Consider the following 14,082-nt stretch of genomic DNA (forward strand, 5'->3'; position numbering starts at 1 on the left):
TATATGTAATGAGGAGCTTGTGTTTGAATGATAATTGGGATGCATTTCACAACGGTATTGAATAAAATACCCTTTTGTATGTCTATCAACTTGAAATAAGAAATTGATTGACCGTCAAAAAGAGCACCCGTGTACGAATTTTTGTCTTCATCGGATGCATAATAACGAAGTAATTGCAAAAATAATCAACTGGTTATATAAATCAGGAACAGATTATCTGTCTTGTTAAACGCTCATGTATGAATTTGTGTCGATCCGATGCATGATAAAAAAAAATATTTCAAAAACATACCAAACTTTTATTATGCACGAACCCTTTCTATGTCGTTTATTACAAAGACGACTTTCTTTGCCTACCCTTCTCCCAAAATTTGACACCTGATATAAATTGTGCGTTTTGTAAAACTCATATCACTCTCATATGTTCAAATTTTCATTTAAGAATATTTCAAATACGTGGAACATTTAATATGGACAACCCCTTTTGCAAACCCCTCACCAAATACTTGACTTCTCGAATCAATTGCCCGTTCCTTCAAACTTTCTTCTGCAAACTTTTATCTCAATCCTATATATAGTAACGTCAATATCGTCAAGACAGGACTAGTGTTGTATGGACGACCCCTTTTGTCGACCCCTGACCCCAAATTTGAAACTTTAAATCAATTAATTCCTCATTCTCGGAGGTTTTATAGCGCAAATTGTAATCTCAATCCAATGCATTAAAGCTTTAAAAAAAGTAAAAACAGTAAACAGTTCATAAAGACGACCCCTTTTGCCGACAGCTGACACAAAATTTTATACCGAAAAGTAATTGCCCGCCTCTTAAAACACCCATGTGGAATTGTTCATCACAATCCAATGAATAGCAACGCCAATATCGCTAAAACAATATTTGTCTTGTGTGGACGACCCCCTTAAAAAGGGGCCATTCGAAAGTCTGAAAATATTTTTCGTCATTCCTACTGAGAATCTATGCCGAATTTCCGCTCTCTAGGTCTTTGAACGGCTGAGCCTATAGAGGACATAGAGGAATTTCTGTGTGTTTTTTACACACAAAAATGGCTTTTTATATATATTAATAGATAGAAGATTCCTACTCGGAAATTCAATTTTTTAGAACTACAATCCTTCTAGAAACACATACTTTTAAAGTGGAAAATTTCCAGGAGAATCTTCGAGTTATCAAAGAAAAATGACATTCGAAAAACAAAAATGATCATTTTATTTTAGAGGGATAAAACAATTGGTTTTAATAAGGCTTCTAGATGTTACATACATATCACAGAAGTACTACTTTTTGAGGAATTAAACTTATTCAAAAAAAAACTGTTTTTGAACGAATTATGCAATCAATCAAAGCATGTATTCCAGAAAGTTTAAAATCGGCCAAAACATGAATTTTGCTTGTATACAGTATGAAAATATGTTGAAAAAAGGAACCCAACAAAAGTTTGTAAATAAATGTAGAAAACAAAAAAGTTAAATGTGATTAAGATTAGTTATAGTACCCGATTTTTGAAAAAAAAATTGATATGAAGCGTAAATTTATCAATTGCATCTGACCCATTCCAAGCGCCCCTCAACTGGAGAACCGATTTTCATTATTCATTATTCAAAAATAATTTGTCCAGCATAAGAAAGTTTATTTCTTGAGCTTCACTTTCCATCAAAAGAATTCCAGTTACCTTTTTTTCGGAATTGAGTATGTTGACGTTGAAATTAAAAAGTTTTTGTACGAAAATAAACTGATTTTAACAATTATTCTTTATTTGAAACATAACTTTGTCAAAAAACTAGCTATATAAAAAAATTATTGCAAAATGATTGTAAAAAAGCCAGCATGATATTTGATTAAAAATAATCACAGCAACTTCATCCTCTAGAATCGGTAATAAAGGTATCTATTTTTAAGCGTTGTGACGACACGAAAATTCTACTATTTTTCATTTCATAATTCCTTTAAACGTCACGTACTGTCGAAAATTGGAGATCTCTTCAAACTTTTTTAGAGGAATTCAATGCTTTTTCAGAATGAAAATCGGTTCAGAAAGTTGTGAGTTGCACCCGGGTGCGTTGTGACGTCACGAAAATTGATTTCCTTTTTTTCTGAAACGTCCATGACATACTACTTCAACTCCATTATAGAATTTCTTCAAAACAAGTTTAACATAACAATGCGCTTCAATAAATGAATTTAATTATCAAGTTTTTAATGAAATTAATATTATTTTGAAACGTCTTAAATAAAAAAAATATAAATTTGCGCTTGTTGAACACTTGATTCGAGAATAAACAAACAATCATAAACATGAAATCCTCATCTTTTTTTTAAGATTATTTGTGAATTATTCAATGAATGATTTGAACAAAAATCTTTCTGGTAGTTATCTGAGGTTTAAAAAAAATTACAATAAGATCAAGTTTTTCTATATAAGAATGAAAAAAACGCGCTTATAACTTCTATTACTTGCTAATATTATGTTCAAACAAAATAAGTATAGATTATAGTATAACAAAAGTATCTATGGAATAAATGCAATCAGATCAAAAAATCTTTGAACATGGTTAATTTCATAAAAAAAACATTTTCTTTCGTACAAATTCATAAGCCCTTGAGGAAAATAAATTTCTCACAGAACTATTTTACAAAAGTGTCTTTTATTGAAACTTCCACCTTATAGAATGTTGCTAGAAAATCCAAATCGAACCCCGTATTCACATTAAATCCCACGAAGAGACTTTTAACTGAATAACAAAATTAAAATATGAAGGTACTAGCACAGAGTTCCATGCAAAATTAGGGCCAGAAAAGGGGTCGCGCAACAAACCTTAAGTTTGTATAGAGTTGAGCGGAATTTGTTCGGGATGAACAAAAAAACTATTAAACAGTTTTTCACCAATAATTTTGGTCCTTTTTAACCGATTTTCTAATGTTTTAAAGCTTAAATTATAACAATATTTCATCTAAGAACGCATTTCGATTAGAGTTATCAAGAAACAGTTATTAAGCTTCAAAACAGGTATATAACCCATCAGAAGCTTATTTTCGAAACTCAATATGTTTTTTTACCATAACGCTTATCGAATGGGACCTTGGGATAAACTGTTTGCCATAACGAAAGTTTAATGGATGACTATAATGAAAACAAATCACCCGATAGGGACTTCACAAATTGGTACAAAACTGGGAGTTCTTGTTTTTTCCAAGATTTTTTTTTCATAGTTCCATACTAATTTTAGGCTCATTGTGCCATCTATTTCCGTGGTCCGATCCCCCAAATTTAGCACTGGACTTTGTGCTAGGCCTGGGATCTATTTTAGCTTTTCATAAGTCGGCTGATTGAGGCAACTTGGCTTTAATAGATCGCAGGATTTTGAAACTATCATTTATTTTTCCTTGCTTTTGCAATTTAATATTGAAAGATTCAGAAACATATTTCAACGTTTTTACAGATAAATATTTCCTAGCATAAGTTTTATAAATAATATCACATCATAGCACAAATAAATTTCGAATAAATTTGATGTGCGCAGTGTTGCAAACCAAATCTGCTTATATGAGTCATTAAGATTCATTTCCCTTAATTTTTTGAGTATAATTGTATCGATTTCATCACCAAACCACATGATTTGTTGAGTTTTTGAGCATTTATCGTAAACCAAGCATTAATTTTAAGATTATATTTTGATTTATTTCATGTAGCTGACCATAAAATTTCGTGACGTCACAACGCTTTGCAAAACTCTGCTTGAATAAAATGGCGCGTTGTGACGTCACGAAACTGAATCGCTCTAAAAAGAATTTAAATCAACATTTGAATAACCCAAGAATCAGCGATTTGTTGGTTGTAATGAAACGATACTTTTCTGAAATTTTCAAAAAAATATGCTCAAATAGGAGAGCTTTAACACTTTCAATGATAGAATCATCGTACAACAATTTTGCACCTTTTGAGTTTCAAAAGAAAAGTTAAAAACAGAATAGTTTGATATTACAATTTAATTTTCATTTTAACATCATTACACTAGTCAAAAGTGTATCCCGATCAAATCCTTTCCCCCATTCCACCAACCAATTTATTTGTTTGGATGGAGAGATAACCTCGGTCTTAAAGCACAACATAATTATTTCATTCCTTTCTCTTTTTTCCAATCTATCATCTGACTACTAGGACGTGGCCGGCGCCGTTATTGATGTTCAAAGAGAGAGCATAAGTTTTGGGCATAATGAATGTGCTGTCAATCCCAGACACCGTTCTTTTGACCTTTGAACAAAATTGATGGCCTCGGTCATTCACGGAGTAGCAAGCAACCATTGGCGATGTGGAAATTGTTCTACTGAGCCACGCCTGCGATCGTGGAATTCGAAATGTTTGTAATCTCAATCTTGAAACCAATCATGAATTAAAAGATTCATTTTGTTTATGAAATCTGATGATGCATTTCGGGTTCAATGATACCAGGTGGATGTGAATAGTTAATCAAGCTTATCAGTGTAAGATTTTCTAGTACACATAAAACCATAATTCCAAACGGTGTACGATGTTCATATAAAACAAACTTCAATAAAATTTAGAATTGGATTCCATCTTAGTCGTTCAGTAAGTGCAGATGTGATTTTTATAGCTGCTCAGTCGAAGTATTCGATTACGTTGTATTGTGAAGTTTATCAGCAAAAGTGATAGTTTCTGTGCTTTTTTGGTCGTCAATTGCCAAATTTCATCAGCGACGGAAAAATAAACGTTGATTTGAAAAAAGCCGGTGTTAAATCAATTGTCTCGGATAGCAGCAGCCATCACCATCGTAGCTAAGCCATCAATATCGGTGAAGTGAGAGTCTTTTGTTCTCCCGAGTTATCCGGCCGTGCGTGCCGTGGGTAGTAACAAAGACAGATCATTTAACCGTTGGGTTACCACGTGGCAACCGCCATTGTTCCTGCATCGCAACGAAGCTGAAGCCCCAATTAAAGAAGCGGAGAAAAAAGTTAAGGTTTTGATTTTATTAGTTCATTATTTATTTCAATTTTTTCATTTCACCTCTGTCTCCTTCCTATAACTTTATCTATTACCTTTTTGATAATTGTAGCTTCGTTCATATTTTTCTGCGGCAGACTTTTCGGTCTCCGTAGAGAAATATGAGCGAAGGCGGGGGTTCTAGCCCAGCGCTTTTGATGGATGTGAACTCTACCGAAGCCGCTGGGGTAAACACCCGACTCAGGGTCTACCCAGAAGGCCCTTCCTTTGCTGGTCCTTGGGTCGTTTATTTCCGGCCCAAATCAAAACCCCTTAATTTCATTCAGATCACAAAAGATCTGGGGAGGTGGTCCTCCGTAACCGAGGTGTCTCGGATAAGACCTAATAAATTGCGCGTTGTTGTGGCTAATCTTAAAGCCGCAAATGAAATTGTTTCCAGTGATTTTTTCAGGTTAGAGTACCACGTTTTCGTTCCGTCTCGAAAGGTAGAGATCGAGGGCGTGGTCACTGAAATGAGCCTGACGGCTGAGTATATTTTATCTAAAGGGGTAGGCAAATTCAAGAGCCTTGATACGACTTCGGTCAAAATCCTGGATTGCCGCCAACTCTCTATTGCCTCCACCGTAAATGGAGATAAAAAATACTCACCGTCAGCCTCATTTCGAGTGACTTTTGAAGGGACTGCCCTCCCTCACTACATTTTGCTGGACGGAATTTTAAGGCTTCCTGTGCGGCTCTTTGTGCCTCGCCCTATGGAATGCAGTAACTGCATTAAATTGGGACACACAGCTTCGCACTGTTCTAATAAGAAGCGTTGTCCCAAATGCGGGGAGAATCATGGGGAAGGAGCGTGCTCAGCAATAGAGCAGAAATGTATCTATTGCGGGGGCTCTCCCCATGATATCTCCTTGTGCGAGGCATTCAAGAGCCGCTGGGATAAACAGAGGCGTTCATTAAAAGAGCAATCCAATCGCTCATACGCCACCATTCTAAAGAACGCCTCTCCTCCGACCCAGCTTCAATCTAACAATGTTTTTGCTGCTCTGCCAGTTGACATAGTAGATTCAGATTCAGCAGATGAAGGACGTCCATTTGTTTTGACTGAAAACTCCAGAAAACGCACCAAAGTGTCCTCTGCCAAAATCCGGAGAAAAATCCCTCCCGTTCCCCCTGTATTCAGCTTTGGCAATAAATCTACTGGAACAAATATACAAGAAGAAATTCCTCCTGGATTCCGTGGGAAACTTTCACCTCTCAATGACACAGCAGTAGCGGGACCATCAAAAACACCAACATCTAACGTGGAACCATCATTAGATGCCAACCAATCCGGGATTTTTAAATTATCTGACATTGTGAACGGAATATTCTCGTCATTTAATATTTCCGAATCTATCAGAAGTATTATAACATCTATGCTTCCCATCGTAAAGACACTTTTTCAGCAATTGATGCAAACTTGGCCCCTTCTTTCAGTGTTCATTTCTCTCGATGGCTAATTTAGCAAGAGAGGTCAGAGAAATCACTGTTTTACAGTGGAATTGTCGTAGTCTACTTCCTAAAATGGATGCGTTCAATTATTTACTTCAGAAAACAAATTGCGATATTTTTGCATTATCCGAAACTTGGCTTTCTTCTCAATCTAACATCTCATTCCACGATTTTAATATTATCCGTCTGGATCGTGACGATTCTTATGGAGGGGTGCTTTTGGGGATCAATAAGTGCCACTCTTTTTATAGAATTCACCTTCCATTATCTGGCGGAATTGAAGCTGCTGCATGTCATACAACTATAAGAGGTAAGGACTTATGCATTGTCAGTTTGTACTGGCCTCAGAGAGTTGCAGTCAATCGAAGCCACCTAGAGGACCTGTGCTCAGTATTACCTGAGCCAAGGTTGATCCTGGGTGACTTTAATTCACATGGAACTGTTTGGGGAGAACAAATTGACGATAGTCGTTCTACTTTTATTTATGACATTTGTGACAGCTTCAATTTAACAATTTTGAACACGGGTGAAAAAACACGGGTACCTAAACCTCCTGCAAGACCAAGTGCAATTGACCTCTCACTCTGCTCAAATTCACTATCATTGGATTGCCTGTGGAAGGTAATCCCTGATCCCAATGGTAGTGACCACTTGCCGATCAAAATTACAATCACCAATGGGGCCAGCACTTCAAATCAAACAAATATGGCATATGACCTTACAAGACACATCGACTGGAAAAAATATGCGGACACGATTACAACAAACATCAATTCTATGAATGTTCTACCTCCTTTGGAAGAGTATAACTTTCTCGCTTGTTTAATACATGATAGTGCAGTTTGTGCTCAAACGAAACCCATCCCAGATTCATCTGTACGTCTAAGGCCTCCTAATCCATGGTGGGACAACCAGTGTTCTAAGCTTTATAAGGACAAATCGAAAGCATTCAAAGATTTCAGAAAACATGGAACCATCGATCATTTTCAAGCATATCTGTCCCTTGAAAATCAATTCAAAAAATTGATTAAAGGGAAAAAACTAGCACATTGGCGTACATTCGTGGAGGGTTTATCACGAGAAACGTCCTTGAGTACCTTGTGGAAAGTAGCACGAAACATGCGTAATCGATCTTCAACAAACGAAAGTGAGGAACATTCACACAGATGGATATTCAACTTTGCACGGAAAGTCTGTCCCGATTCCACACCGAACCAAAAAATTGTCCGGAATGTGTCTCTAGACAGGTGCGATCTGGATTCCAACTTTTCGATGGTCGAATTCTCACTTGCTCTCCTCTCTTGCAACAATTCAGCTCCGGGAATTGATAAAATCAAGTTTAACTTGTTGAAAAACCTTCCAGATGCAGCCAAATTTCGCTTGTTAAATTTATTTAATCAATTCTTGGAGCACAACATTGTTCCCCAAGAGTGGAGACAAGTGAGAGTCATTGCTATCCAAAAGCCCGGAAAACCAGCGTCTGATCCCAATTCGTACCGCCCAATAGCGATGTTGTCTTGTATACGCAAATTGATGGAGAAAATGATCTTGTTTCGTTTGGACAAATGGGTGGAAACAAATGGTCTCCTTTCAGATACTCAATTTGGGTTTCGAAGGGGCAAAGGGACAAACGATTGTCTTGCTTTGCTGTCTTCTGAAATACAAATGGCATATGCAAAACGTGAGCAAATGGCTTCAGTGTTTCTAGACATAAAGGGAGCTTTTGATGCAGTCTCAATAGAGGTGTTGTCAGACAAGTTGCACTCCCGGGGTCTGCCTCCACTATTGAACAACATCTTATACAGCTTGCTTTGTGAGAAACATCTGAACTTTGCTCACGGAGATATTGCAGTTAGAAGAATCTCTTACATGGGCCTTCCACAAGGTTCATGTTTGAGTCCACTTTTGTACAATTTTTACGTAAATGACATTGACAGTTGTCTCTCTGAAGGCTGCACTCTAAGACAACTTGCAGATGACGGCGTGGTGTCTTTCACAGGATCTTCTGAGTCTCATCTGCACAGACCTTTACAAGATACTTTAGACAGATTGTCTACCTGGGCTTTGGGGCTTGGGATTGAGTTTTCCCCTCAGAAAACGGAAATGGTTGTTTTCTCTAAGAAACGTAGACCTGCTCAACCTAAGCTTCAACTTCTAGGCAGAACGGTCACTCAATCGAGGTGTTTTAAGTATCTTGGGGTTTGGTTTGATTCCAAGTGTACCTGGAGGGCCCATATTGAGTATCTGAAAGGAAAATGCCAACAAAGAATCAATTTTCTCCGATCAATCACTGGCACCTGGTGGGGAGCCCATCCAGAAGATCTTTTAAAATTGTATCGAACAACCATTCTCTCAGTGATGGAATATGGTAGCTTCTGTTTCCAGTCAGCTGCCAAATCTCACCTCATAAAACTCGAGCGTATCCAATACCGTTGTCTCCGCATCGCTCTGGGCTGTATGCCCTCAACGCATAACATGAGTCTCGAAGTTTTGGCAGGAATACTCCCTCTTAAAGATCGATTCAATTTACTATCACTCCGGCTCCTCATCAGGTGTGAGGTCATGAACCCATTGGTGATTGTGAATTTCGAAAGGTTACTTGAGCAAAATCTTCAAACTAGATTTATGTCTATATACCATGTCCTCATGTCAATGCAGGTAAACCCTTCTTCGTATTCTCCAACTCGTGTTTGTAGCCCAGACTACGATCATTCTTCTGTCCAGTTTGATTTGTCTATGCAGCAGGAAATTCGTGGAATCCCGGTCTCGCATCGTCCTCTTCTGATTCCAAGAATTTTCGAAGCTAAATATAGACACGTCGATACTGATAAAATGTACTTTACCGATGGATCACTTATAGAGGAAACAACAGGATTTGGAGTGTTCAACGAAATATTTAGCGCCTCTCACAGTCTCCAGTCACCATGCTCTGTATATGTAGCGGAGTTAGCAGCTATTCACTGCGCTTTGGACAGTGTCGCTTCACGGACAGTTGGACACTACTACATTGTAACGGATAGTCTGAGCTCTGTTGAAGCAATCCATTCAATAAAACCAGGAAAGCACTCACCGTACTTCCTCGAGAAGATACGGAATAATTTGAGTGCTTTAGCTAAACGTCGCTTTTCCATCACCTTTGTTTGGGTTCCCTCTCATTGCTCGATAGTGGGCAATGAGAAGGCAGACGCTCTAGCAAAGGTGGGGGCGATGGAAGGCGACACGTATCCACGTGAAATCGTCTTCAACGAATTTTACTTTTTGGTTCGAGAGAACTCTCTAGTCAACTGGCAGCGCAAATGGGACGAGGATGAGATGGGTCGGTGGCTCCACTCGATTATCCCAAAGGTAAGCCTTAAACCTTGGTTCAATAGATTGGACCTGAGTCGGGATTTTGTTAAAACATTTTCCCGCCTCATGTCCAATCATTGTTCCTTAGACGCGTTACTCTTTCGTGTGAATCTCGCTGGAAGCAATTTATGTGGTTGTGGCCAAGGTTACCATGACATCGAGCATATTGTTTGGTCTTGTGAGGACCATCTTACCGCCAGAGCGAATTTGATAGCTTCCCTTCGGGCCCGAGGTAAACTACCTTACGTTCCTGTGAGGGATGTGTTGGCTGCGGTAGACCTAGACTACATGTTCGAATTGTACCTTTATCTTAAATCTATAAATCTTCGTGTTTAACTATCCCTTCTCTTTTTCTTTTTTTGACTATAGTAGCTTTAAATAATGAACTATAAATAAAAAAACCTAAATCCTCAAAACTAACTAACTGGGCAAACTACAACGGATAACAGTGTACAAATACTTTGTGAAATAGATTTAAGCAATCGATGTATGTGTTATAAAAAAGCGGAACCTTGGCTCCGTAATACTTAAAGGTTTGAGCCGTTTCAAATAAACGAATTATTAAAAAAAAAAAATAAAATAAAATTTAGAATTGTTGTAGTATTATTCAGTCAAGATTCGGAACATTCAAAATGTCAAATATAATTCAGCATTGGCTTAAAAAAATAAACGGTTTCCTTATTTGAATTGCAACAATTAATCGTTTCTTTGTTTTAGCAACTTCAATAGAATAATCAAAACGCAAAGGGTTTATCGAATAGCTATTATTGATTCTTCTCTTTAAAGCAACCCACTTAATCCATAAACGAATGGTCCGCTTCGAGAACAAAGAACCTTTGATATGCAAACAAAATCACTATCAATTATTCAAAAATGTAGCGCGGCACCAGTTTTTCAACCTTTTACGCGGTCAATTTGTTCCAACGTCATCGCAAATGTGGTTAATGTCAATCCGTTCATCTCTCATTTTCATGCAGATTAACGATTCAAATTTTGACCCGAACATAATGGATGATCCTTTTTAAAAATCGATTTCAATTTATTATTGCTCCTTTTTGCGCCAGCACTTACGATGGGAGTTTTTAACCCCTGTATCTAGACTACCGAAGAGCAGAACAGCGCAGATCCTCCACTTTGGTGTTGCTGACTTTTCCTCGCTCAATAGACACTCGATTTTATTAAATTACGACGAATAAACGGACAAGCGACAAGAGTGATAGATAACGGTTTGGGGCCGAGGAAAAGTTATCCTTTCACTTCACGGAATCGTTCATTTTTTGTGTTTCTTTTTGGTTTTTGTTATTTTTTGGGTGTTCTCCTTTCTTCGGCCACCCATCATTTTAAGACAACCACCCACACTTGCTCGCTCGCGGAAATTGATCCAAGTGTACTTTTGACTCGCTTAACGGCTTTCTATCTCGTCGTTGTTGTTTCTCCTTTCATTCTAAAGACTCGAGCCTACACCGAGGCCCGATCGATGATGCCTTATGTCTGGGTCCCTTTCCTTCGACTTGTCTCACTCGAGCCGTGTGGGAAAATTCTTCCTCGCTTTCTCACCAACTCATTACACCACTCGATAGCTCGCTAGAACATTATTGGATGTGGGTTGAAGAAAAAACACAAAACGAAGATTTTCCTCTGTCTTCTGTGTGTCCTGGGAAATCCTTAAAATTTTATAGATGAGATTTTCTTGCGCCCGACAGGTAGGCAAGCTCAAAAGTAGGTCTCCAAACTTTTTTCTTTCGAAAGATGCCGGGAGGAGAGAAAGCGAAAAGAAAATCTTCCACCCCCACCCAGACGCCGAGTCATTTTCTTTCCGACTTTGATCCATGAACTGAAAATCTAAAGCCAGACCGCCCTCGGCGAGGATTCCGGAAGGCAAGCTGGGTCACTATGCAGGCAGTCAGTCACATAATGCAGCAAAAAAAAGAAACCGATCCTGAGGATGGAAACCTTTCGGAGCAGCAGGTCATCCCGTTAGAGGCACAACAGTAAATACAATCCCAACCCCCACGCCCACAGTTAAACGAGTTGAGTTGAGGACACACAAACGATATGGAGGTACACACCAGTTTGAGCTTTCAGCTTTCACTCGGAGTCGGAGATCGAAATGAATGCACAACACAACGAAATCGAAAAAAAAAACAGAAAAACTTTCACTACACACCGTACCCGTATTCACCTTAAGTTTTCTTGGAACCGAAACGTGCCGCGTGGTGACGAAGACGACAAAGACGACGGCGAAGGACTTCCGTTACGGCTGTGTATTCACTGCGAGAACGAGAACAGAAAAGGGAAGCCTACACAAGCCGACCGACGACCATGTGTGTGGTTTCCAGGAACGACCAAACCGAAACGCCGAGCCTCTAGCAAGGAAGCAACCGGAAACAACAGCAGTGCTGTGTCTCCCTTAATTCAACAAACGCCTGATGGCTGGCTGGCTGGCTGGCTGAACAGATAGATTCACTTCCGGTTAGCGCTTTTTCAACCGTTCACAAACCGATGAGATCCGACCGACGACTGGAAGCTTTTTGGTCCTTGGTGGCCGCTTTATATAAGGGCTGCCGTGATGCCTTCGGAACCGTTATCCTTGCCGGGCAGTGTTGGTAGTTTTTATTTTAATCAACAACTAAGGTAATTGAAACAAAATTCTTTGTCATCAAAATAATCCAAAATACTTTTCTTGGCGAAATTCAAACTATACTAATTGAAAATAAAAAATACGTGAAAAATATGGCAAAAAGACTAAATTAACAAAAATGGCCAAAATGACGAAAATGTCAGAAATATCAGAATAGAAAAAAATGATAAATAAGAAAAAATGACAAAATAACAACAATGACAATAGTTTCAAAATTACAGCAATACAAAAATTACGAATAAAACCAAAATAACAAACATTAGAAAAATAACAAAAAAGCAACAAAAACTAAAATGGCACCAAATTGAAATAATTGACCAAACTGTCAAACAAAAAAAAAGACAAAATATCAAAGACGATAGAAATGACACATACAACACAATCGACAAGAATGATCAAAAAAAATAAAAAAATACGGTGATGACAAATTAAAAAAAATACAAAATGACAAAAATAAAACAACGAAAATGACAGAGAACATAAGATATACAAATATAATAAAATGACAAAAAATATGACAACGCCAACAAAATCGGAAATAACAAAATTTAAAAAAAAGCAAAATAATCAAAATGACGAAATGAGAAAATGACATGAAAATGCAAAATGAAAAAAAAAAAAAGACAATATAATAAAGAATGTTATTAGGTAATCCTGTATGCATAGTATTTTTTTAGAACAAAATTATTCAAAATCCAAATATCTCGAAAACGCGTGGGGATTTTTGAGTAATGTATCCACAAAAAATATAAATTGATTTATTTTTCGAAAAAAAATAGTTTTAAGAAACAGGCCCGTGCGAAGGACCCGTCCATGAGATAGGTTTTCAAAATTTAAATTTAGCTTAAAATAATAAAAATACTAAAAATTCACACTTGATAATGAAATGAATTTCTAACAATATTTTCTTACTCATAATTATCACATACCCTGAAAATTTCCAAAACAAATCACCATGAAAGTTTCAAATTAATTATATTTTCGGTAAGTCATTGATAAATTTTTTTAAATGATGTTTCTTATTCCAGAAATTTGCTTCAAAGTAATTTCCAAGAAGTTCGGTTTTTAATTTTAAAAAAATATTTTAAAAACACAGATTCAAAAAAAAATCTGAATTCTAAAGTAAATGTCATAACAGGTAAAAAATCAACCATGATAAATTGTTAGGAAAATGATAATAATTGTTATTTATTATTCATCTTCATTTACATTTATTTTCTTAATTTTGAAGGGTTGATAGAAAAATTTCGCTGTTGTGTTTTGAATTTGGAAAAAAATCGCGATCTTATATGTAAATTTTTGATTTGCCAAAATGTTTTTAGAAAACAATAATTCAGAATTGATAAGCATAGAAAACTATTTCTAAAAATTTAAAAAGCTTGGCTTTAATAAATAAATTTTAAATTGAATTAAAAACAGTAATAAAATTCGGTAAATTCATTAAAAAAAAAACGTCTTACCATTGTGAAAACTCAAGGGAACAGCATTTTGGTGCTGTTTTAATGAATGATTTTGAAGATTTTTTTCTATCCTGAACTCGAATATTTTGTCGAATTTGGACTATCACATTTAGGTTTGATTATATGGAAATTTAAAATGTGTGAAATTTAAGTGAAATCAATCATT

At 36.9% G+C, this 14,082-nt stretch overlaps 1 protein-coding gene across 4 annotated transcripts in view; it reads right to left on the bottom strand.

Annotated features, from left to right (window-relative positions):
- The window catches only part of LOC129750541 (uncharacterized), a 380,798-nt gene extending 368,474 nt beyond the window's left edge, over positions 1 to 12,324 (bottom strand). For 3 of the 4 annotated variants that reach the window (XM_055745502.1, XM_055745498.1, XM_055745503.1), the window contains exon 1: positions 11,885 to 12,324. The gene's annotated coding sequence lies outside the window, so the exon portion shown is untranslated. The remainder of the gene's footprint in view (positions 1 to 11,884) is intronic. The other variant, XM_055745501.1, reaches the window with a different exon arrangement.
- Positions 12,325 to 14,082: the final 1,758 nt, after the last annotated feature.

Source organism: Uranotaenia lowii, chromosome 3 (assembly GCF_029784155.1).
Source record: "Uranotaenia lowii strain MFRU-FL chromosome 3, ASM2978415v1, whole genome shotgun sequence".
Classification (NCBI taxonomy): Eukaryota; Metazoa; Arthropoda; class Insecta; order Diptera; family Culicidae; genus Uranotaenia; species Uranotaenia lowii.